Source organism: Natator depressus, chromosome 14, assembly GCF_965152275.1.
Source record: "Natator depressus isolate rNatDep1 chromosome 14, rNatDep2.hap1, whole genome shotgun sequence".
Lineage (NCBI taxonomy): Eukaryota > Metazoa > Chordata > Testudines > Cheloniidae > Natator > Natator depressus.
In genome coordinates, this window is record NC_134247.1 from 7,684,080 (window position 1) to 7,709,867 (window position 25,788).

General features: G+C 45.1%; 1 protein-coding gene across 1 annotated transcript in view; it reads left to right on the forward strand.

Moving 5' to 3' along the window:
• The first annotated feature begins 22,804 nt into the window (after positions 1-22,804).
• Positions 22,805-25,788, forward strand: part of CACNG5 (calcium voltage-gated channel auxiliary subunit gamma 5) — a 28,085-nt gene continuing 25,101 nt past the window's right edge. Inside the window, exon 1 of the mRNA XM_074970523.1 lies at positions 22,805-22,836. The gene's annotated coding sequence lies outside the window, so the exon portion shown is untranslated. The remainder of the gene's footprint in view (positions 22,837-25,788) is intronic.

Sequence of the window (25,788 nt, forward strand, 5' to 3'; positions counted from 1 at the left end):
ATAAGAGCTAGCCTGGGAACGTGTACGCCAGCAGGGGAATCACAGCCCTAGCTCATGGCATAGAAACAGCCTCAGAACTATTGCTCAGAATGCAAATTAAATATTGACCTTGTACCTCGTAACAGGTCTTTGCAGCCTGAGTACCAAACAGATTAAGAACGGAAATGTTTGCAGCTCATCTCTACTCCACTTGTCGGCTGAATGTAGAAGATGAATTGAAATGCCCAGATATGCAAGCACATGTCACACTCTTCAGGTATTGGCAGCGTTCGCAGGGTCACTAGATTTTCAGGTCAGATAGAGCTCATTAGAAGCCAGTCTCTGAATGCCCTGTGGATTAGGTTCTTCTCTCAGGAAAGGTTAGCATGTCAGAATGAGAGGCATGTGTGGGCACAGAGTTATTTGGGACTTCAGCTATTTAGGAGATACATGCACTACGCATGTAGATGAGGTATTGCAGCCTTACGTAATTGAGCTCTACAATGAGGATGTTTTTCACTGGTCTAAGTTGGTGGTGGGGAGGAATGCCAGATACATTTTCAAAGCTGTTCAAAGGACGAGCATAAAAATCCCATAGGCATAAGTAGGCTGTATAGACACAAACACTTGCAGGAGCTGACTGAGAAAATGTTCCAGAGCACCCAGAATGGTCTTTCAGTTTTCTGAGCTTCATAGGATATTGGATCTATAAAATACTTGTACTGCCTGCAAAGCTATAAAAGAGCAAAGCATACCTCCACTTGGGACTCACTTAAAATGCAGTGGCAGGAGGCCATAGACTGATAAGAATGTATCCTAGTGCTCCAAGACTTGGTTCAAGGGAAGACTACATTTCCACATTCAAATGAGTCACATCTCCTTTGGAGAACATTAATGATGCCTTAGAAGCCTTGATAAACAACTTGGATAGCTGGGTCATGTTTCTCTTCACAGCTAATTTGTATGCACCATTCCAGGTGGCCATATAGAAAGTAACATTGGTTAGATTTACTGGCTGAATAGTCAGTTATGAAAAACGATCAGTGATAATTACATTCCCTCTTTTGCCCGAGTAGTCTTTCAGAATGGCATGCACTTGCCTGAAACCATCTGCACTGCATGAGAAGGAATACAGAGCTTATCACAGACCATGTACGAGGTTGATTCTTGCTACCCACCACTGTTTAAATTACTGTAAAGTGCAGCTCTTTGACAGGAGGCTCAGCAGAACTCTGGCTCCTTGAAGTTGGAGACTGCACTCCAGCTGGTAGCAGCAGATGAGAGCACATCTAGAAACGCAGTATGGTGAGAATCAGAAAACTATCTTCGGCATCCATAATTAATTTTGTGAGGAGCTCTTCTCTCCCCACCCCCGCACCCCAATAATCTCGAGAAAATGTCCATAGTATGCCCCCCCACCTTACAGCTGAGAGGGCTTGGGTGCCACCATTTCATCACTCCTAAATCATACAGGAAGGTCACCCCAGAGCACCATGATGCATTTCAATCTCCGTCTGACCCATGAAGCCAAAATGGAGCCCAGGGATTAAACCTATTTCCCCAGTATGGTAGTACGGTTAAACTGAAATTTCTCCCCTGTGCTGACAGCGAGCAAAAGAGCCAGGCACCACTTAAGCCCTCAAAATAGTGGACTCAAGATGCTTAGGACTTGTGCTGACCCCCTGCACAGGGGTGAATTTGACCTGCGGGGAATACTAACCACTAAGTCAGTCTAAGGGTTAGGCTGATAACCTCTATGGCTTTTGAAACAAAATGTAAGGAACAGAAACTTCCAAATGAGGGGCTGAAATTACCTGATTGTCTGTCTCCTTTGGTACATAAGTTCCTCTACGTTGTGTACAATGCCAAGCGTGCTCAATAAGTAACTAAGCAATACATAACAAAGCAATTAGACTTGCTTTCTTCCAATGTCAGCTAACAATATTCCCTCCTCCACCCCACCCACACACAGTTTTTTAAACAAGTATACAACATTTTCACACACCATCCATACCACGTAAGCAAAAATAAGCTTTAACAAGCACCCAGTTGAATGTATAAAATAGTCACTGGAGGAGATTGCCCAGGAGTAATGATAGACCAGCCTACATTATCAATGGCATCCCTATGGCACTGAGAAATTGGCCTGAAAATCACTGGGAAAAAAGATACAAAATCATGGTCATTTTAGTAACCTGCACTGCCCCCACTCTCCACCCACGCGCTATGAGCAATGTGCAGCTAAATAAAAATAAACACAGTGTAGGCCCAACTCGGGAAAGTATTTCAAGCATGGGGTTACTTGATGTGTTGTAAAGGGTTGCTTTCCCAACTCAGTTACTATAATATTGTTGTCTAAAAGTGCAAGTACGTCAAAAGAAATGATGCAGGAGTGTGAGAAGGAGAAGGGAACTGACAAGTAAAGCTGAACAACTAATTGATTTTTTTAAATTTTATTTTATTTTATTTTATTTATTTTGGTTTGGTGGCCAAATCAAAAACTCCGCAGAACAAATGGATTTGTTTCAAATAGAAACTGATTTTTTTTTGTTTTTTCTCTGTGGGACAAAAAACCAAAAACGTTGTCAGGTTGAATGAAATGTTTTGAATGTTGATTTAAACCAACATTGTTTTGAAAATGTCCTTTCAAAATAAAACGCCCAAAGGGTTCATTTTGACATTTTTGATACGAACCTTATTAGACACTCCAGAAATTTTTTTTCAGGTTTTTTTTTTCTATTCAAAACAATTCACCAAATTAAAACTGAATTCACCTAGTTTTGATGCCCTGAAAAATGCATTTTTTGGCAAGTCTACCATTTGCCAGAACAAATGTTGCTCAACTGTAGTGACAAGGACAGGCCCAATAGCAATTGGTCTAAAGAAGCCTTGAAGAAAAAAACACTGAAAACTTTCTTTCAAAGCAGGGAGGGCTGAAATAAGGCAGATTTCATGAGGAAATGAGTCAACAGCATCTCCCTCTCAGGCGGTTTGCTAGTGTCAAGCTCTAGCTGCCACTTCAGGTGTTCGTTGCCGGTCATGGAATCAGCTTCTAACATGCCATCTAATGGAAATCTTGCTGCCCAATCCTTCAGGGCTGAAGAAGAAGGCTAACTTTAAGTGCGATATTGGAGTGAGGAAAAAACCAAAACAAAATGGAAGCTGCTCAGAGGGGCTTTAAAATCCAAATTTCACCCTCCTTCTTAGCAAGGCCGACAAAAATTCACCTGTCTCTTGTCTTGATGCAAACTGCAAAACTAAATAGAGCGGAGTCTGTGATCAATGGGCTTGGTATGAATGTAGCCTTCTGCTGAGGAAGCTGAGTCCATCTCATAGCGCAAAAGCTGACAAGAGAAATTCAGCTGCCATAACAAGTAAGTATGATCGGTTTTTTTTTAAGTGCCCTTGCGCAGAGCGTGTGTGTTGCAATTTGTCCGATGGAGGAGTTGTCTGTACCTGGTAAGGGTGACAGAAGGAACTACATGCTGAAGGCAGATCACTCAGTTGTGAATAGTATATGTAGGGCTGCTTGAAAATATTCTGTCTCAACTGTTTTAGACAGAAAATTGGGTCTTCGAGTAAATGAAGTTTTTCAGACTGTGTCTGCTTTGTACAGAAAATGTTGATTTTTTCACTCAAGACTGAAGACGCAAAACCCATAATGTTTTTGATTTGGATATGCAGCTGCCGTGCATCAGGGGAGTGTAGCTGAGTTCCCTCATGTCCAGTTAGGGGGCAGGTTCCTCAGCCAGTCCCTTGGACCTCCCATGATCCACGGTGTCCCCACATCAGGAAAGGAGGCTGTGTTACAGCGTGGGAGGTATAGTCTGACCAGGGAGCATGAGGCACCCTAATTACAACTCCCAGGAGGCGCTGCAGGAGCGTTTCCAAACAGAAATATTTCAGTTTTTGATTTTTTACCAGAAAGTTAGTATTTCTATCGTTTTGTTTTGTTGAAATTTTCCATGGAAAGCTCCATGGAAATTTTCTTACCAGCTGCATGTTATAAAACTATGAAAAGATCAAGACAATTCACAAAGAAGCACAGGAAATGAAGCTACCTTCCTACCCTGATTATCACTTTAAATTCACTTGAACTTCTGGATGTACTCAAAATGTATTAATGTGTAAAATATGACTTTAGTTACTTACTGGGTTTGTACAGAATGTTTTATTTTCCAGCCATCATCCCCTATTGGTAATCTGTGCGTAAACTTTGCTTTGCCACCACTGTTCCAGCTACAGGAAGAGCAGGTAATCATCTGGGCCTTGGTATTAACATGTGTTTGTCAATGAGCTCAGGAACCAACCTTTTGGAATGTGCCTGCATCATTTGTCCGTAAGCTTTATGGAGTCATTGAGTATTTCCCGTACCTTGCTACATGATGTGCCCCTTTGCACACAGCACTTAATAAAACTCAGTGCCCATAACAGATTGAAAAATCCAATGTAAGAGGGTTTTATAGGCAACCTCATGAAAGAAAGTCTTTACAGTGACACTAGACTGCGCCCTCCACTTCCCGCCCCCCACAAACACTCTTCTTTTAACAGGATTCATTTGCTTCTCATGCAAGTGTAAAAGTTTGTCTGAAACACTGAGCCAGATTGTCTATGGCCTTAGGAAAGGAAAACCAGGAAACGTCTGTTAGAAACATTTATAGAAACTATATATGGTAAATAGAAGGGAAGACTGAGGGAAGGGCCATAGTCTAGTGATGAGAACAATAAATTCCCCACCTGGCACTAACTGGAACGCTCAGCAGAGCCCAGAGATTACATAAACCATGACCCCAGATGTCATGGCAGGGAGCTTTCACTGCCATTACCTGTGCTACGCTTGTTGGGTGGATAAATCATGGAGTCTCATTTTCAGAGTGGTCAATTTGCCATCTTTTATGAACAGAATAAGAGACTGATCCAAAGACCACTGACGTCAGTGGGAGCCTTTTTCCATTGACTCAGAGGGCTTTGGATCAGGCCCTTAATCCGTTTAAAACACGTGATAACATTTTAAAAAATCAGCAAACTCTAAGCCTCCCATCAGAGATAATTTTAATATTAGTAAAAATGACAAGAGCAAATGGAAAAAGCCAATTAAAAAGTTAGTCCTTGAGGTTGGGATTAGCAAAGAGTTAGTGAGTGCCCAGCTCCCATGGAAATTTGATGAGACTTGGGCACTTAATTTCTTAGTGCCCTTTAAAAGATCCCTGCCTTAACATCCACAAAAAGTGAGAATTTTCCAAGATCAGGTCGCAGTGCCAAATGCGCTTTGGTGCCTAATGTTATCTAATGGTGTGATGTGATGTGCTGCAACGTCAAGGCATAAATTTAGAATTCTTTGGCTTTTGTTAGCTCCGTTGAGATTGCATATGATAGCGGAGTGTATTTTATTTTAAATGAACGTAGTATAACTTCCTGTCACGCGCTCTGCTTTGTTATTCCTGTGAGTCAGAGCCTTTCGGTGAGACTGTGTGTGAAAGGGGACTGACTGTGTTTTGTTGTTGTTAGCAGGGGTAGTTTTAGCTTTTGTGTGCCGCCTGGCTGGAGAGAGAAATATAATGAACAGCTATGACAGTAACCTGTACCTGAGTAACGGACCAACATGAAGGGAACTGAGTGAGAAATAATAAATGAGGCTGAACTGCAGAGCCAAGCCACTAAAGGAGATGTGTTCATTTAATTGCTTGGTGCTCATGTGAAATCAAAAGGAACGTCAGTGTAAGAAGCCTCCCTGGAGTATAGGGTAGGCTAGGTACCCTTTGAACACCTTGGGGACACCATGAGCGGTCCCTATTGTTAATACTTTGATGCTAAAAATGATTTTCGATTCTGCAACAACCTAATGTAAATGTGTCTTTGGCAGGGGAACTCAAAGATTGCCATAAACATTGATGCATACAACAAAGCAGCAATAACTACTAAAGCTTTCTTTGTCTTCAATATATATCGAGAGGTGGTGGATTGTTTTTTTCAGTTGAAAGTGCCTCGTGCTTTAGACCAGTGAGGTTGTTACTTACTCAAGTATAAAAGTTCAATTTCTTGTAGAAAACATATCTCTGATCCATAGTGTAACAATACTACAACTGTTAAAAGTGATAAAAGTGAGAGACAAGGTGGATCAGGTAATATCTTTTACCGGACCAACTTCTGTTGGTGAGAGAGACAAGCTTTTGAGAAACACAGAGATCTTCTTCAGGTCTCGGAAAAGTGCTGCGAGTGTCACAGATAAATGCAAGGGGGAATGGATTGTTTAACATAAGTAATTAGCTTGATCTTTGAAGGATCTAATGGATCCTTCAAAGTAGATTGGCCCATTAATACCTCTGCAGTCATAGGACAAAAAGAGGGGGTTAGTGGGTTACAGAGGGTTGTTGTAAGCAATCATAAATCCAGTGTCTCCTGTAATTTTCATGTAAGATGCAATGAATAATTGTCACTTTTTAGACCTCTCTTCAATAAGTGTTAACATAGGATCAGCATGATTACTTACTTGAGAACATGAGATGTTAAGAAAAGTAATAGACAAATAATCATGCTACAGCATAAATACGTTACACAAATGTGAAGTATTGGTATATCAAATTAGGGGGAATGGAAGATTTTCATGAGTTTCAATAGTCCCAGGTGAATTTGAATGAAAATCTTGGCACCCGATGTTTCTATTTATCCCAAGGTTAAAATACAGTAATAGATGTTAAAAGGTCAGCATTTACCAAGAGTTGCCATGTTGTATAGGAAACAGTTGTTTCCCTAATGTTAGAAAGGAAATGAGGTAATAACGTTGAAAACATGTTAGCAAGAAACAGAAAACATAATAGTTTTGTTGCATGAAGTCACTGCTAGGGAGAGCTGGTTGGAAAATGAATATTTTTTCACACTGAGAATGTTAACAATTATGGAAAAACAAATTTTGTTGAAGTTTTTCATGGACCTTTTTTTTGGCAGAAAAACAAAAGCCAAAACCAAAATTGTCAGGTGAAAACTGAAAAATTTCAATTCAGAAATGTTGCCACAATGCCTCATGGAATTAATATTTCAGGTGCCTCATGCCTCCATTATTCTCTGGGCCAAGCTCTCTGGCCAGACTACATCTCCCACAATTCACTATGGTATACCCTCTTGCTGAGCCACTGTTGATGCATCATGGGATTGCCTAACCATGGTGCATCATGGGAGATACTGTCCAGCTGGGGACATGGCCCATAGAAGGGTAGGGGTGTGTGAAGCACCCAAACTACAACTCTCCCGAGGCACTGACAGCATTTCTGAATTGAAAGTTTTCAGGTTTTCCTTGAAACATCTTAATTTTCAGGCTTTCAGGTTCTTGAGAAAAAAGTCAAAATTTTCTACAGAAAGCGGACACTTTTTGCAAAATAAAAAAAAATCTGTGAAAACTGTGTTTCCTTGAAAAGCAGTTTAAATGGAACATTTTCTATCAGCCCTACTGCTAGCATAGGAATATATATGTTGCATCTTGGTTGGAATATGTATGTTGCATCTATAAATATCAATGGGCCAAATTCTGATAAGCTTACTCATGCTGCTTAGTTCTTTATTTTATGAGTAGTCCCATTTACCTCAGTATAGTAAGGGTATCATCAAGTGTTAGTGGTGAAGAATTACAGAAAGTATAAGAAATATATATAAATCATATGAAGAATGGTTTGGGGTAGCTTGTTTTCTAACATTTTGATGAGGACTCTGTCATTTATTAATCCAAGTTTGCTGGCTTTATCAAGAATATAAGGAGTTTAACTTAATTTTAACCTGAGTACAAAGAATTGCAAGGCCTTTTATGGAATGTATGGCATTTAGCAGCTTCTGCTACTGCACGTCATGGTGGAGTTTGGCTGAGGGCTTGTCTATACTGGGCAGCAATGTGCCCTATGGGGATGCAAATTCTAAAGTGCACTAATATGTTGCTCATTAATTGGTCTGTGTAGACCCTGCTGGTGCGCATTAAAGTGCCCTAGTGTTCTTCAACTAATGTAACCCTTCTGCCAGTCAGAGTTGGCAGCAACAAGGGCCAGGTTCAGTATCTAGAGGTTCCTTTTCAACGATGCAACACAAAACTGGCTCGAGCCCCTACCCAGTGACCTGGGACAATTACACACTACCCCCTGGGCGCCTCTAAGAGGCAATACTTCCCCTCTCGCAAGCACAGAGTCTGAGTGTAGCAAAAAGCTTTTAATAAAAGGAGGTGAGTAACTTGGCATTAATTTGGGAAAACACTGCAAATAGTGGTCATAAACATAAACCATGAACAAAAACCCCACCCCCACCCCCAAGTAAGCTGGGCAGTGTCCTTTTCCCCTCAGGTTCTTAACTCCAGCAACCCAAAAGTCCCTTTAATATGCCCATCCCTTTTCTACACCCCACTCACAGTTGCTTTCCTTGGTCAGTGCAGCCCCAGAGTTCAGAGGTTCATTTGCAGAGTTCACCTCCCACCCTGGGTGGAAGGGGGGGTAAGGAGGCACTTTACACACTCTGCGTCTCGGGCACTTGCTTGCCTCTGTGCCTCTTTGTGGGGCTCTGCTCTGGCCCTCTCTGCCAGCCGCCCTACTGGCCACTCACTGCGCCTCTCCCTGCACCTCTCCACTAGCCACCTTGCTGGCTGTGCCTCTCCATCAGCCACCCTGCTGGCCGCTCGCCAAGATGTCTTCAGTGCCACCACTTAACACAGCTCTGAGTGATTGCTGTTAGTGGGAGAGCCTCCCTGCTAGTGCACTCTGGGCAGTCTCTTGCATCAGAGACACTGTCCTAAAGTAGTCTAATACTTAGACCTAGGTATCAGTGATTTCAGCTCTGCAGCATGTAACAAGGCTCTCAATTTAGTCTACCTTAGCTCTTTTATCATACAGTGGAGAGAGGAAAGGTCAAATATGTCTAGGACCCTTAAACAGGGCCTACACCACCAGGTACAAGTACCTGTTCCTACCCTTTCTCAACTCACTGGGCTTTGGAACCCATGTTCCCTGCCTAGCGAGTGCTGTTTAGTTGAGGGCGAGTCCCTCCATCGGGGTATGCCAGGTACCGTTCTGCTACCCTCAATTCACACAACAAGGATAACAACCCTTCATTACTCCTGCCCCAATAACAAGGAATCTGGGGATCCAACACTAGCCCCAAGTGATAATTTGGGCAAGCAATCCCATCATGCTGAGCACCTAGGCAGGGTGGGTGTGTCTATGCAAACGAGATCAGCTGCTAAACTCCTGTAAACCGCTGTAGTATGCATTGCTGCTCCATGTAGATAATCCCTGACTGTAGGTTCCGAGTAATTTCTATGAATACTTCAAATCAAGGAAATTATTAAGTGCTTTCAAAATGTTTAAAAGTAGCCATTTAAAAAGTCTGCCTTCAGCCATCATTAGGCCACTCTGTTGCATGAGATAGGAGGAGGAGGAGAAGATGGTGAATTTAAATGGACATAAAACCGATATTTTTAAAAACCGACATCACATTCCAGTTGTATTCCTCATTTCTTATGCTTCAGAATGGAACTTCCACCTCCCTTTTGCATTGCAGGTGCCTCATTCACTGCGAGAGCACCACCTGCTTCATGGTCCCCCCTTTATTCCGGCAGAGGTAAGCTTGAAGGCATTCATACCCTCAATACACATTGCAGGATGAACCTGCCTGCCGATATCAATCTGACCAACATACTAATGGGGCACGCAATTTAACAACAGAGTCAACTACAGTTCTACCTCCCCCACCCTTCTCATGCTCTCTTATCTGACCTCTGCTGAATTATGCAGGTGGCAAGTTTGCCCAACAAACCACCATGAGGAATGGAGCATGGCTGAACAGCAGACTCAGGAACTTGCGGCTTGTAGCAGCTTGTAATGAGACTGGTGCTACTAAGCTTCTTCAATCTTCTTTCATAACACACCAAACAAATTCTAGGTCCCACCATATCAAATAAGTACAAAAGTATATGAGAAAAGTGAAAAGATCAGGCTTCTTACAAAAAGCTCAGACCTACCTCTATCGAATCACGCCAGCCTGGGCTGTCACCCTAGCATCTACTCCAAGTAACGTTATTTAGAGCTGGTTGTAAAATAAGGTTTTTTTGCTGTGGAAATTTTCCTGTTCTCCCTTTCTCTTCCCTCAGGTCCCAGCAGATGTGTGCAGGGCAGATTGCATGATGGTCTGCCCCTGATCCGGAGTTACAGGGAAGAGCCAATGCAGGCAAGGAATTTGCTGATCTGCTCATGACGAGAAGTGACCTGAAAGAAGTCAGCCATCCCTGCAGCCAACTCCGGTGAGTGAACTGCTGTTGTTATGGCAGGGCTCACCAGATGGTGCTCTTACACAGTTTTACTAGTGTGTGAGCAAGTTTTTAGTTTTGGAAGAAATGGTTGGTTCTCCATTGCAGTTTCGTTGGTGGAGCAGTGGCTGACAGCAAGGGAGTTTGCTTTCTGCCTTCATCTCTTTCTGAGTAGAATAAATTCTTGAGGCAGAATTGTCCACTGGGAATTGGGCACTGGGGCTTGGGCTGAAATCCCTGAAAGTGGGGAGAGGTCTGTGTGCAGTTGGTGATCGTCAATTTTTCCAAACTGGAGTGCATGTAAAAATAAAATAATTTTCACTGAGAATATACCCACACTACATGTTGCTGATGTATCCTCTAACTGCCAGCCAAACTGCAAGGCCCCAGCATGATACCACGCTGGCCCAGGGATGACATTATGCTAATATCTAGTATATTCAAACTGATAAAAATATTATTTACACTGCAGATGAGTAGGGCCCTTCTTCCCTGGGGATATTTGTCCTCCACAATGACAAAAAACATCAAGGGAAATAACATGAAGGAGGAAAAGAGGTTGAACTCAGGGACATGGAAGACTGGAGAGCATTAGACTCACTGTTCAGAATTATACTTGGAAATTCATCTTTCTCATTTCCTTTAAAAAAAAAATACAGCTATTGCAAGGAGGGATGAATAATGGGATTTAATTTTTACCACAGGGTCGGCAGTACAGTCAGTGGCTTATTTTCAATATCTGTTAATGCCTGGTATGTTTATATTAAAATGGATTTTCTTGGCACATTCGCCTGAAGGGATTTTATTATTATTGTTGCTTGTTTCTAGTAGTTCCCAAGATGGTATTAGGTGCTTTCCAGTCAAAAACCAGGCACCTTCCAAGCCCTGAAGAGTTTACATGCTGAAGTCACTCAGACAGACAGGGCTGCTCAGGCTGAAGGTCTCTCTGCTTCTGCATTTATTGCTGCATGTAGGATTGTACCTGGGCTGGTGCCTTCTGATTTACATGTCCCTTGGGTGAGGCGTTTTCTTTTCATGCAGACTTTAAAAGGACCCAGGGTGGGGACCTCCAGGTAGGTCACATATGTCTTTGCTGCTCTGGGCTGTAGTGTGGGTCAATCTCTATTTAAGTCAGTGCTCGTTAACATATAATGGTCCAACTTCAGACCTGATGTAAACAGAACCACCTCTGTTGAAATCAGTGGAGTTGCCCCCACTTAAATGGGTTCTGAATATGGCAGTAAGGCCAGTTCCAGTTAGCAATAATATTACTAGGATGGCTCCAATTGACTTAAACTCCAGTCCTGCGAAGATTGAAGCATGTGCTTAACATCATCCAATGTGAATAACAGTCACATTGATTTCAATGGGACTGCTCCAACATGGAAAGTTAAACCTGTGCCTAACTCTTTGCAGGATTGGGATCTTAGAAATTGGACTAGCCCATACAGTGCCAGATTCCCCTCTTACCCTGGTGGGAAAAAATGTTTAAGCAATATATAGTAAAATGCACAGAGGTCAAAAAGAGAGTGATTGACTTGAGGATGCTGACATCTGGGCATAAGACAGCACTGGAAGGTGATAAAGTAATGTAGGATACAGGAACTGATAAATAAAGACAGGCTCCAACCCCTGAGGAGCCCTGAGAAGATGCAAAGTGCTAATTGATCTATCTTCCCGGAGAAATAACTGTGAAGCTGCTCTAATTCCTGCCCAGCATCGTCCTGCAGAAAATGTCTCCTCATGACTCTTCTTCACAAATGTTTTTTTTTTTTATGAACTGCAAGATTTTTGCTCTGAGAAATGTATGATGAAAAGCCACTAAGAAAGTGGGAAAGCTGGGACTGCACTTGGCTGTCAATTTGGACTCTGCCCAGGTAGCACAGCCGCTCTGCTTAAATGAAGAAAGAGACTTATTACAGCTCGGCAGCAATGCCAGCGTTTGGAACTTGAATCCAGGAGGTTGGTGAGAATGAAGACCTGGCACCATCCCTCCAAGGCAATCAGTTTGCTTTACAAACGTTCTTGAATTTAGCCTCACAGACCTCTGTGAGGAAGGTGTTCTCCCCAGATTACAAATGAGGAAACAAAGGCACAGCATGATTTGGGGGATGCTGGAGGGTGTATCTTTGGCCTTGCTCTCAAGATGGGGGGCAGTGTGGTGCTCCTGTCATGGCAGGGCAGCAAGTGCAGGCCCAGGATGCAGTGCCAATCCATCAGTCAACACCTCCCTGTGGGCCTTTCCCTCTCCCCAGGGTGGGGAGCCAGGGCCTGGCCCATCACCCCTCCTAGCTGGGCTCTGAGGCCCCGTGGCAGAGCAGGCAGCCTGGGTGAGAGAGACACGGTGACTCCACTTACAGCCACGAACCCTCCAACCTCCTCCAGCCATCTTGGGAGCCACCTCTTGGGGCTGGCCCCTTCTCCTTGCCCTCCACCCAGTGGCTCTGCTTCATTCTCTGCCGCCTGCCGGGGGTGCCATTGCCAGACGCCACTCCACCAACGTACAGTTTTGGAGGGCAACACCCTCCCCCATCCTCTGCCCAAGTCTGGGGCAGACCGCCTAGGACTGTGTTATGGCCCACCTTTAAACCATGGCCCACAGTTTGAGAACCCCTGCAGTAGATTATTTCTTAGTAGCTTTACTTCTGCCTTTCCCCCCTTTGTGTCACACTGTCATTGAATTGGCCCCATATCAACACCCTCATGAAATCAGACTGGTTTTAAAAAAGCTTGACAATGGATAGGCACCTGGTGTGCTGCATTCACAGCCTATCATGCTGACCAGCATTGTCTCACTGCTTCCTTCTCTGTCTCCCCAGGTTCTCTTTTGTCTTATACTTAGGCTGTAAATTCTTTGGGTCAATGACTGTTTGTTCTGTGCTTGTACAGTGCCTAACACAATGAGGTCCTGCTCTGTGACTGGGGCTTCTAGGTGTTGCCACAGTACATATAATAAATAACAATAACATCTGTCTGTTTACATTCCATATTAATGGATGCCATCTGACCTGCATGTTTGTTGAGGATACTCTGTGTTTTATATCTCTGCCATGCTATCTGGAGTGACTCACAACTGAGTGCACCAACCTCAGGGCAGAGGGCAGACACCCCATGCTGATGGCATGTTCTATAATTAGCTTTCACAAACACAGTAACGCATGTGAAGTCCTAGATCACTGTCGCAATCTTCCCGTGGAGTCAGGGACAGTCCCCCGGCTCTCCAGTCTATCTTGCACCCAGGCAAGCTGGACTTAGTGATAAAGGGTCACTTGCACCAAAAATCAGAAAATATTCAGGTTGCTTCCAGTCCCAAGGGACCAGTCACTTCCTCAGATCAATTTGTACCTTAGATCTCACACTAAAAACAACACCTGTAGCCAATCCTGTAATAAACTAACTACCGGTTTGTTAACTAGGAAAAACAAATGAGTTATTTAAAGTTAAAGCAAGTAAGCATACCTACACAAGTGAGTTACCGTTGGTGATTCAAAAGGTGACAGAGTTGTAGTAATCTGTCAATTCAAAGTGTCTTTCAGGGCGTACCCATGCCGAGCAGCACGGGGATCTCTTTGCTTATGTTTAGGAATCTTTGCCCCTCGAAGCCTAGACAGCATGGAAGAGATTCAGTTTCTCCTTTCAGGGATTTTCCCCCTTCAGTCCAGAGTCCAAATTGATGGGATGAGTTTATGCGTAGGTCTCTCCTTCCTTGGGGGGGGGGGGGGTGGAGTTAGGAATGCAATCAACAATGTCTCTGTCCTTTGATGCTACACAACATTTCAATGGGACTTAGACGAGCACTTTGCCTTCATCAATGCTTCTTTTTGTGTTTGGTGAGTTACACAATCACAGGGGTTTACAGTGCAAACACTCAATATAACTTTGTACCATGGGTTATAGAGGTTATAAGTGAGATCAATACATATTGTATCCTACAAGCATTTTATAAAGACTAAACACATTCTTATCAACTTAGCATTATCAAAATAGATAGTGGATGTTAACACACAGGTAAGCAGGACTGGTTTCCAGCTATGCATTTGTAAGTGTTCATTGAGGCCTGGGGCCTTGACATAAGCTGGCACCTGATCTACTAGTGTCACAATCTTGACATAGAAATACTGCACATAAGTTAATAAATTGTTTGTTTGTTTTTTGATCTTGACCTGTTTTCATTCATTAGTCTATTATAAAACCTGATTCTGATTTCACTTCCACCAGAGTAAATCAAGAGTAATACCACTTCAGCCAACTGAATTACAATCATATAAAATCCATGCTCTAAACAGACCCCCATGTGTCCCACTGCTGTCCAGAGTTGTCAGATTTGCAGCATCAAAAGTCAAAGCATCTGTTATATGCAACAAGCTGTCCTATGGGCATATTGTATTACCAATGAAAAGAATATTGCCATCAAATGGCCCTCTAGTTTTCAATTTCTTGCCCAGATCATCTCATTTTAGGGACCAGAATATGAGAAAAAATCAGACAGGAGTATTTGCACCTTGAGTACCAAAGGTAGTAGAATAATGAGTGGCCCAGGCTGGAACCTTGAACTTCGAGGATATGCATTTCTGGGTCCAAATACGGATCAGAACTTTGGGCCTTTCTCTATCAAACTCAGTGTTTCTTTATAGTCAAAGGGAGTTCGGACATTGACTTCAATGGGGCCAGGATTTCACCCAAGATGGCAAAATACTTGTTAACATTTGACCATTGCTTGCAAGCAACTCTACATGGAGGGCTTGATTCTCCGCTGGGCTGTATTTGTGTCATCATTTGCCCCTGTGCAAACTGAGGACCAGCAAGGTGTAAAATGCTATGAAATCAGAGGGGTGGCATTTTACCTCTGTTTGGCACTGGTGTAAATAGTGACACATGGTGCCGTGCGAGGGAGATTCATGCCCAGTGTGGTGTTCGTCCAAAACTATTTACGTTGAAATCCAAAAAATCAGAATAAGGCCCCAAAGGGGTATTTCTAATTGATCGCATGGTTGCTAGAGACCTCTTATGCCAAATGGTTAATGATGTTATTGTCGAAATACTCCACCTACATATTCATGTTGTATTTTAATAATCCTGTGCAGTATCCAGGCAAATATTCCAGTAGATTACTTTTTATTAGAAAATTAGACACTCTTATTTAAAACAAAACAAAACAAAACCCCCCAAAAAACACTAAGCTAATTACTGTATCAAAATAATTCGGGTTTGATTGAAACAAGATGAAGCCTATCTGTGGCCTGCCCCCAGACCCTTTTTGGATGTAATGTACTTTACTGTAGATTAGCTACCTCCAGATGCTTGTGTCCATTTCAAAATGTGGATGTGTGCAAAGAGGTTAGGGTGGTGTTTTGAAAAGCACATAGTCCAACCCTGCTCCTAGTGAATTCACTGGTAACCCGGCCATTCAGAGGCACTGACTTTCTGATTTCTTGGGGGGGAGAGGCTCGCTTTGCCCCCACTCCACCCTGTCCCGCCTCTTGCTGACCTATTCTAACCCCTACCCCAAGTGCACTCCACCTCTTCCAGTCCCTGCTCCTCCCCTGCCCCCCAGCACCTCCTGCCCGCTGCTGAACAGCTGATCCTCGGTGGCAGGAGGTGCTGGGGGGAGGGGAAGGAGCTGATCGACGGAGCCCACCAGTGGGTGCTGAGCACCCACTTTTTTTTTCCTGTGGGTGCTCCAGCCCCGGAGCACCTACAGAGCTGGCACCTAAGTGCCCATTGACTTAATGGGAGCATAGTTAGGTGAAAGCTGAGCCCATTGGAATCCCCCTTTTAAACCCAGATTCATATTCATTTACTCAGGCTAAGTAGCACATTACTCTGTTGGATTCAGTGTTACTCCTCAGAGGGTAGGTTCTATTCAGCATAAGAAAGGGAATTATAATCTGGCCCGTAGGCCTGGTCTACACACAGATTCGTACCAGTTTAACTAGTTTGGTTAGGAGCGTGATGTTTTTACAGAGCTAGTTATACTGAGAGTACCCCTAGTGTGAACACAGCTACACCAGTATAAAGGGACCTGTAACAGAGTGCTCAGCACTCTGATCACTGGATCACCGTTTAAATCACCCCAGAGTAAACCTGAGGGCAAAGCCATGCTTAATCAATCAGTTGGGGTTGGGGTTGGGCTGGAAAGACCTGCATGGCTAATTAACCCATTAGCCCAGGAAGTAGAAATGCACAGTAAGGAAGTGCTTGGCGTTGGGGGGGGGGGGGACAGGTAGAGAGTGGCAGGCTTTTCAGAGTTACAGCCAGGAGAGATCTCTCAAGAGGAAGATACCTTCTGTCTCCCCACCTCCTTGGCTGAGTTGAGCTAAGGAGCATGTGCTGTTGTAAATACAGAGCTGCACAAGTCTGTAAGGGCAGTGCAGAGAGCACAGTAAATAAATTGCACAAGGTGTTTGACAGGAAGAAGGTCTCTGAGCGGTTCCTGGCTAGAAAACAGACCTGTCACAGGACCTTATACCAGTGTATCTTATTTACCTTCCCATATGGGAATAAGGTCTACTGGTATAAGCACATTTACAGTGGTATAACTGCATCCAGGCTACAGCCAGTATATCACTTTATCTGGGGCACTCTAGTTATAGGGGATAACTTTTACGTGTAGACAACTATTGTTTCTCCCCTACTCCTTAATTTACTGGCAGTAAGAGCTCTGCAGATTCTGACAGGAGTCACCGCTGCATCTCCTTCAGAGGGAATGTGGACTCTATACTTTTACTGTGTCCTGGCACGCAATCTTTCTTTCCTATTATTCCAGTGAGCGAAGCTCTTATTTCTGACTAATTAACTCAATACTATCTCAGTATTCTCCAGGGGGATCTGGAATCATTCAACTCTTCTTCCAAATGTAATAGAGTTTTATTTGAGGGATACTGTTATGTTTTGGCTTTGTCTTGTGAAATGATGCAGGGATAAACTAAGAGAACTAAGGCTGTGAATGGTTTATCCTTAAAGGTCTGGACTATAGCAGAGGAAAACAGGCTGAGGCTATTATGGCATCACCATAATTTTATATGAAAGAACAAACTTCAGGTCGAATCCTGCAAAAACTTGCAGACATAAGTAACTTGATGCACATATATTGCCAGTTGGGAGCCCATACAGGTTCAGGTTTCTGCCTGCGTGGATCTGATTGCAGGGCTCTAGTATGTAAAACAGCTCCATATGACTGCGTGAACAAATCAGTGCTAACACACAACTCTCATCCTTCTATTATACATATGCCCCAAAGTAAAATACACTTAGTACTCCTGGGGGAATTCTGTGCCTAAAAATTCTGCGCACCATATAAAAGTCTGCAAAATTCTGCATATTTTATTTGTCAAAATAACACAATATAATCACTCTGGTTTCAATTATTTCAGTAATTTATTTAAATTACAATACAATGGATGGAGAATGGGAGTGGGGAGCATTGGAGGAAATCCCCAAACACCCTTGCTTAACAGTAATGTAACTAGGTTTGACCCTTCATTTCTAGTTTATTAGTCAACAAATATATGCAGCCATATGGTCAGTGTTGCATCATAGGTAACTGAAGAGCAAGTGAGGGCTGGGGAATCAAACTCAGTTTAAATTGGCTACTGACCATCTCCAGAAAGGTCAGTAGCAAACAGAACCTGGAGCACATTCTGATAGGAAATGTTTTCAGTCCAAAAATTTAGACCAGTTCTAATCACTAATACACCATAAGCATTTATAAGGCCATACTGTCCTTTACACCACTCTGGCAATGTAAAGGAGCCTTAAAACTTTTACATCTGTTTTATACTCCTGGGGGAATTCACAAAGAGAATGGGAACAATTCACTAAGCAAGCAGGCTGCTACATTCTGCTCTGCCTGATGGGACAGAGCCTGTCCCATGCCTATGTCCTTAGAAACACCCTGAAGCTCTGCCCCTCCATGCTAAAGGTGCTGCAATAGTGAGCGAGAGGGACACACTGTCTCTCTCTTTCTCACACACAGGACTACACTGCTCCCGCCCCCGGGTGGTGATATACGTCTCTACTGGCTGCTCCATGTGCCTGAACCAACTTACCTGCACTGGTAGGGAGGGGTGTGTGAGTGTTCTTGTGGCTTCCCTTTGCTTCCCCGACAGAAGTCATTTTTCTGTGGGGAAGCAAAGAAATCTGCAAGGGACATGAATTCTGCGCATGCACAGTGATGCAGAATTCCCCCAGGAGAAAATTAGCCAGATCCTCAGCAAATGCAAATCAGCATAGATCCGTTGACTTCAGCCAGTCAACACCAGCTGAGCATCTTATGCCTAATGTATTTTAGATGATCTCTTGTAAAATTACTGAGATTGCTAATTGATCATTATCTCCTCAGGCTGCAAGCCTGGACTCTGAACCAAATCACCAGAAATCCATGAATCATAGAATAGAATCATAGAATATCAGGGTTGGAAGGGACCTCAGGAGGTCATCTAGTCCAATCCCCTGCTCAAAGCAGGACCGATCCCCAATTAAATCATCCCAGCCAGGGCTTTCTCAAGCCTGACCTTAAAAACTTCTAAGGAAGGAGATTCCACCACCTCCCTAGGTAACGCATTCCAGTGCTTCACCACCCTCCTAGTGAAAAAGTTTTTCCTAATATCCAACCTAAATCTCCCCCACCGCAACTTGAGACCATTACTCCTTGTTCTGTCATCTGCTACCACTGAGAACAGTCTAGAGCCATCCTCTTTGGAATCCCCTTTCAGGTAGTTGAAAGCAGCTATCAAATCCCCCCTCATTCTTCTCTTCCGCAGACTAAACATCCCCAGTTCCCTCAGCCTCTCCTCATAAGTCATGTGTTCCAGTCCCCTAATCATTTTTGTTGCCCTCCGCTGGACTCTTTCCAATTTTTCCACATCCTTCTTGTAGTGTGGGGCCCAAAACTGGACACAGTACTCCAGATGAGGCCTCACCAGTGTCGAATAGAGGGGAACGATCACGTCCCTCGATCTGCTGGCAGTGCCCCTACTTATACATCCCAAAATGCCATTGGCCTTCTTGGCAACAAGGGCACACTGTTGACTTATATCCAGCTTCTTGTCCACTGTCACCCCTAGGTCCTTTTCTGCAGAACTGCTGCCGAGCCATTCGGTCCCTAGTCTGTAGCGGTGCATAGGATTCTTCCGTCCTAAGTGCAGGACTCTGCACTTGTCCTTGTTGAACCTCATCAGATTTATTTTGGCCCAATCCTCCAATTTGTCTAGGTCCCTCTGTATCCTATCCCTACCCTCCAGTGCATCTACCTCTCCTCCCAGTTTAGTGTCATCTGCAAACTTGCTGAGGGTGCAATCCACACCATCCTCCAGATCATTTATGAAGATATTGAACAAAACCAGCCCCAGGACCGACACTTGGGGCACTCCACTTGATACCGGCTGCCAACTAGACATGGAGCCATTGATCACTACCCGTTGAGCCCGACAATCTAGCCAGCTTTTTATCCACCTTATAGTCCATTCATCCAGCCCATACTTCTTTAACTTGCTGGCAAGAATACTGTGGGAGACAGTGTCAAAAACTTTGCTAAAGTCAAGGAACAACACGTCCACTGCTTTCCCTTCATCCACAGAACCAGTTATCTTGTCATAGAAGGCAATTAGATTAGTCAGGCATGACTTGCCCTTGGTGAATCCATGCTGACTGTTCCTGATCACTTTCCTCTCCTCTAAGTGCTTCAGAATTGATTCCTTGAGGACCTGCTCCATGATTTTTCCAGGGACTGAGGTGAGGCTGACTGGCCTGTAGTTCCCAGGATCATCCTCCTTCCCTTTTTTAAAGATGGGCACTACATTAGCCTTTTTCCAGTCGTCTGGGACCTCCCCCAATCGCCATGAGTTTTCAAAGATAATGGCCAATGGCTCTGCAATCTCATCCGCCAACTCCTTTAGCACTCTTGGATGCAACTCATCCGGCCCCATGGACTTGTGCACATCCAGCTTTTCTAAATAGTCCCGAACCACTTCTTTCTCCACAGAGGGCTGGTCACCTCCTCCCCATGCTGTGCTGCCCAGTGCAGTAGTCTGGGAGCTGACCTTGTTTGTGAAGACAGAGGCAAAAAAAGCATTGAGCACATTAGCTTTTTCCACATCCTCTGTCACTAGGTTGCCTCCCTCATTCAGAAAGGGGCCCACACTTTCCTTGACTTTCTTCTTGTTACTCTTAACATCTCTTGCTAGCTGCAACTCCAGGTGTGATTTGGCCTTCCTGATTTCACTCCTGCATGCCCGAGCAATATTTTTGTACTCTTCCCTGGTCATTTGTCCAATCTTCCACTTCTTGTAAGCTTCTTTTTTGTGTTTAAGATCAGCAAGGATTTCACTGTTAAGCCAAGCTGGTTACCTGCCATATTTACTATTTTTTCTACACATCGGGATGGTTTGTTCCTGTAACCTCAATAAGGATTCTTTAAAATACAGCCAGCTCTCCTGAGCTCTTTGAGGCATGCATGAATAATGTAGTAGAGAAATGGCGAATCAATATTTATTTGAAAGAAGGAGCCAAGGTGATCACTTGCCCTCACACAATAATTAATTAATTAATTAATTGCAGCTGTTATTTTTATACTGGGAAATCTCCTCTCTAGTGCCTGGTAATGAAAGCTGCCAAACTGCATTTATCTTCAATGTATTGACTCCATGACTATTTAATAAGGGCTCTTGCCTATGCCTGGCATTCTGCTGCCACGGCTGCTGAAATAGAAACATCTAAAGTCACAGTGTTTCGATGCTGAGAGTCCTTTCAGAGAATGAGCGCTCCATTTAGAAATGTCAATACGAATCAAAGGCTTAATCCACTAGAGACTTCATCCATACACTGGTAACATTTGCTGTAGCTAGGCTGCAGGGACCTGCTGCACAATGACTGTAATTTATCCAGCTTGCTCAGAGATTGGAATTTTGCCTTAGAATCTCTGATACCATCATATCCCAAGCATGTGGCCCAGTTGACTGGATTCTATTCCTGGCTTGGCTATGGACCCTCTCTGTGATTTTGGGTGAGTCACTTAGCAACTCTGTGCCTCAGTGGTTTTCCAGTGGAGTTACTCTGAATGTGTCCCCTTCTCTCTCTCTGTCTCCCTTCTGCGCCCTGCCCTTGCACTCTTACCAATCTTAGTGCAAGCACCATCTCCTCTGCAGCCCCTGAAATAGCTTGTGAGTGATTCTCCATCTCATTTTAAATCTCCCCTGGAAGCTTCTTTCCTCCCTTCCCTATGCCTCTCTGTTCCACTCTCCCCCTGTTATCTGTGGTGGTTTTCCTTTGCATTTGTAACTGTATATATTTAACCCTGTTATGCATTTTGGGGGCAGGCTGTGGGTGAAAGATGCTTTACCAGGAAAGTTGTGCTGTGTCTGGCTGCATCAAGTCAGAGGTCAGTTTCATCCCACCCTTTTCCGTGTGTCTTAGAGTATATCTACACTACACCAGCACGGTGCTGCATCTATGCTACTGTAGTGTAGATGCTTCCTACATCCATGGAAGGGGTTTTTATGTTGCTGTGTAGTTGATCCATCTCCCCGAGAGGCAGTAGCTAGCTTGATGAAAGAATTCTTCTACCACTCTAGCCGCATCTACACAGGAGGTTAGGTTGGCCTAACTGCATCACAAAGGGTGAAAACTTTTTCACAGTCCGGAGTGACGCAGCTCAATTGATCTAATTTTTAAGTGTAGATTTGGCCTTCTACAAAATATCTCGAACAGCTCTGAAACTTGCAGGGGGGAAAAAAAACACTCACCTAGGTTACAAAGGGAGACTCTCTTGCTGCCCTAAACAAACGCCTGCCACCAACTGCTGCAGAGTGTTCATGGGCGGTTCAACAGCTGCAGGGTTCTGCCCCAGAAGTGGCTGCATCTGTGATGCAAGAAGTGGTCCCTGTGTGAACAGGTGGGAAAGTCTTTCGGGCTGGATGGAGCTAGCATGTACAGGCTGGGATTTCCAAGGAGCCCACAGGAGTTCGGCCCCTAATTCCCTTGGGATACGTAGAAGGGATAACATGCCCATCTGGGTCCCCTGCTCTGCCCTGTGGGTTCAGGGGAGCAGAGGGAAGGGCCAGACCAAGCACCCAGCTCACCAGCCAGGGAAGGGCTGTCTAGCTTCATGCAGCCTCCCCCTCCCTAAATGTCTCCTCGGCGACTTTTCTGCAGCCAGGTGACCTGGGTGGGTTGTCTGAGGCTGGCCCCAGCAGAGGGAAGCCCTGGAGGAGGAGTGTGTGTGTGGGGGGGGGGGGGGGAATGACCAGTGGGGGTCAGGGACTCCCCCCGCAAGTACACGCTCCTACCACCATGTGATTCCTCTTTCCTCCCTTCCAAGCCCCGCTGGGTCTCTCCCTCCCCTGCAGCGGCGGCGCCCCCACCCCCGGGGAAGGAGGATAAAACCCGGCGCTGGCGCTGCAGAGCGCTCACACGCGCCGCCGCTTGCCAGGGGCCGATCCCCGGGGCCCGCGCTGCCGCGTCTGAGCGCCGCCTCCTCGCCGGCGGCAGCGGGAAGGGGCCGGGAGCCTTGTTAAGTTTCGCGGAGCTCCGATCACAAGGCGGGGGGGGGGGAGGGAATCGTGGGGGTCGCCTGCTGCAGTCCAAAGGTAAGACCCGCTTTTCGTTCTCTTAATAGCTGGGGCGGGGGGGGGGGGGGGGTTGGCTGTGTGTGTGTGTGCGTGTGCAGGGGATGGGGAAAGGGCCATTGTGCAAACGCCCATGCACACGCAGATTTCACTGCCTGAAGGCAGAGGGGTGTTTGAAATGCACACAGCAGCCCAGGCAGAAAATCCAAAGCACGGGGTCCCTCTGCCTCATGGTATTTGGAGATCAGCACATGGGGTTTTAAGGGAGAGCATCCTGGTCTACCCTGGGAAGAAAATACTGCCGACATCCCCTATGCTCATCTGCACAGGGGTCTTTGGAGGGACCTCGCCCTCCTGATCTCAGCAGTGCGGAGAATGGCACTTTATCACGAATGGAGAGGGAACTTTGAGTCCATCCTTGAGGTTCCGTTATTTTGGGACTCGGTGTTTGAAATATTTCCCTTGGCTTGATGATCCCGGGCAGCGTCTCTTTGCTCTGTGGTGTGAGCAGAGTCCAGGCTGAAAGCGGATTCTGCTCCGCCTGTACAATGTGCTTTTTCTTTTCCTCCTCCTCCTCTTTCTGGGAAAGCGCAAACTCTTAACGGACTGATGGGAAGCATGAGCACTGGGGGAAGCCTCACTAAAGCCACTTCCCTTTCTCTGCCCTTTGCCCAGTGCCCGCAGAGCAGCTGAGCCAGGACAAGTGTGTGTGGCAGGGGAGTGGACAGCGGGGGGGGAGAGGGGATAGAGATGCAGATTGTGATGGGATGGAAAACTGGGGCATATGAAGGAAGTTGAGGCACAACCTGCAGTATCTACTACTCCAGTATGCAGAGGTGTAATGGCAGGCCACCTTTTTGCCTCCCCTCCCCATGTGCCCATGTGATATAAGACTTCATCTGAACCACAGCTAACTGTGAAAACCAAATCCACCCAAGAATGAATCAGGTGGAACACTTTTGTCCCCCTCTATTCCAGCCCTGCCAGTTTGATGAGTGGGAAGGTGTTAGCATGTGACACAGCATCAGGGACAGAGCGATGGGGGAGGAAGGGTGTTAAGAAGCAGTATAAATATAACACTGTGGGCAAGACAACAGCAACAGCACCTTGCGACAACAGGCAGCTTCAGTGTGATGGTAACAAATGCAGCGTTATAGAACACGGGCGGCTGGAACATATCGAGAGTGTACAGGGTCCCTACAGGAAAACACTCCTTTGAGATCAGGTTTCTTCTGTGGCTTTGATAGACGTTAACGACTCATGCTGATGAGAGGCTAATTGCCATGTTCGCCACTGGTTGGCCAACCGTTGTCTAGTAACTACCAAATGCATTGCCATTTCTTCTCATTGTCAGACATGAGCTCATATTTAAAACACCCAGCTATAAAATACTGCATCAAATAGGGCCAGGCTGCAACAAAGAAGGTCAGATGAATGGGGGGTGGGGAGGGGCAATCACAATGGTATGTGATTTATGTTACTTAATTTGATGTGTAGCGGGGTGGTTACCTGCTCCTGCCCTGTGGGGCTTAAAAGCCAGCCCTGGGAGAGAGCCAGGGCTGAGGGCAAGAAAAGCTAGGCTGATTGGGGAAATGGCCGCAGCTGGGCCTATAAAGGGGCTGCTAGGCTGAAGCTTAGCCAGAGTCTCTCTCTGTGTTCAGAGAGGGAAGGGCCTGGCTGCAGGGACCTGAGGGAATACCTAGATTGGAGCAGGGCTGAGGGCGAAAGGCCAGGGGAGAAGGGGACCTCCGGCCTGGAAACCCCCAGGCTGTGAGGCCTAGATTAGGGCCTATTAGGTACTGGGTTGCAAGGGGGCAGCCCATGGGTAGACAGAGGCAGCAGGTGCAAACCCCCTCGCCTGTGATGAGTGACTGGTACACTGTAGTCTGCCCTGGGGAGTGGGGCTAAACGATGACTGGCAGTAGCCAAGACTGAGGCGAGGTGGGAGTAGTGGGTGGGGGTTCCCCAGGGAGGGGAGACCCTCAGGGATTGTTGGGATTTACTGCCAGTGGGAGGAGGCACCAGGTCCTGGGAGGGACTGGGGCCGGCGGTAAGGCAGATCACCAGACGGCAGAGGGCGCTCCAGAGGCAGATGAGCTAATTCCCAAGGACAACCAGCGGGAGGCGCTGCTGGGTGAGTCCGGCTCTATTACAGGTGTAAAAGCCAGAAAGCTTAAAGACATTCATCTAAGATAATTTCTTGGGCTGTCCAGGAGGTGCAGTGTTGGTCTGCATATCAAAGCTGATCTTAGGTGAGCCTGGGGCCTTCTATACCTTCCCATGAGAGTCAAACACTTACATGATCTAATTGTTTATTTCCTACTAGTTTTGGTGAAAAAATGATCTCGAGAATTAATTCATTTTGAGGAAATTCTCTGTGATGCTGAGAGAAAGTGGTGTGATGATTGGATAAGGGCTATTGAAGTCTTATCTCATTAGCTGATACTTTTCAGCAGGTCTAAAGTATAAAGACAGGAGGTGTAGCTTGTTCTAACTGGTCTATGCACAGTGTTTGTATTGGTATAACTGGGTGTGATTTTTTTTTAACTTATACCCTCGTGTGGACAATGTGTATAAAAATGCTTTACATTGGTATAATTTATTCCCCTTCTGATATGAGGAATAATCACCCGTATCCGCACTTTTGTACTGGTATAATTGCCTCTGCACTAAGGGGTTGTACCACGTTAGCTATGCCATTATAGTTAAAGTGGTACGACTTGTGTGTGTGGACAAGGCCATGTTTGAGAAGTCCTGTGCCAGCAGGGCTGTGTAGACTTTAACAAATGCTAAACTGGTTAAGTTAAAGGTTAGGCTCTCCCCAACTTTTAATCTCAACCAGTTTAACATGAGTAACAAGCAGTGTGGGGTCTTATCTACACTGAATTGTCAAATGTGTCAGAATACGTTAGCTAATGCATTCTAACAACATCCCTTTTAACCTAGTCTAGACAGGGCCAGAATACTGAAGTG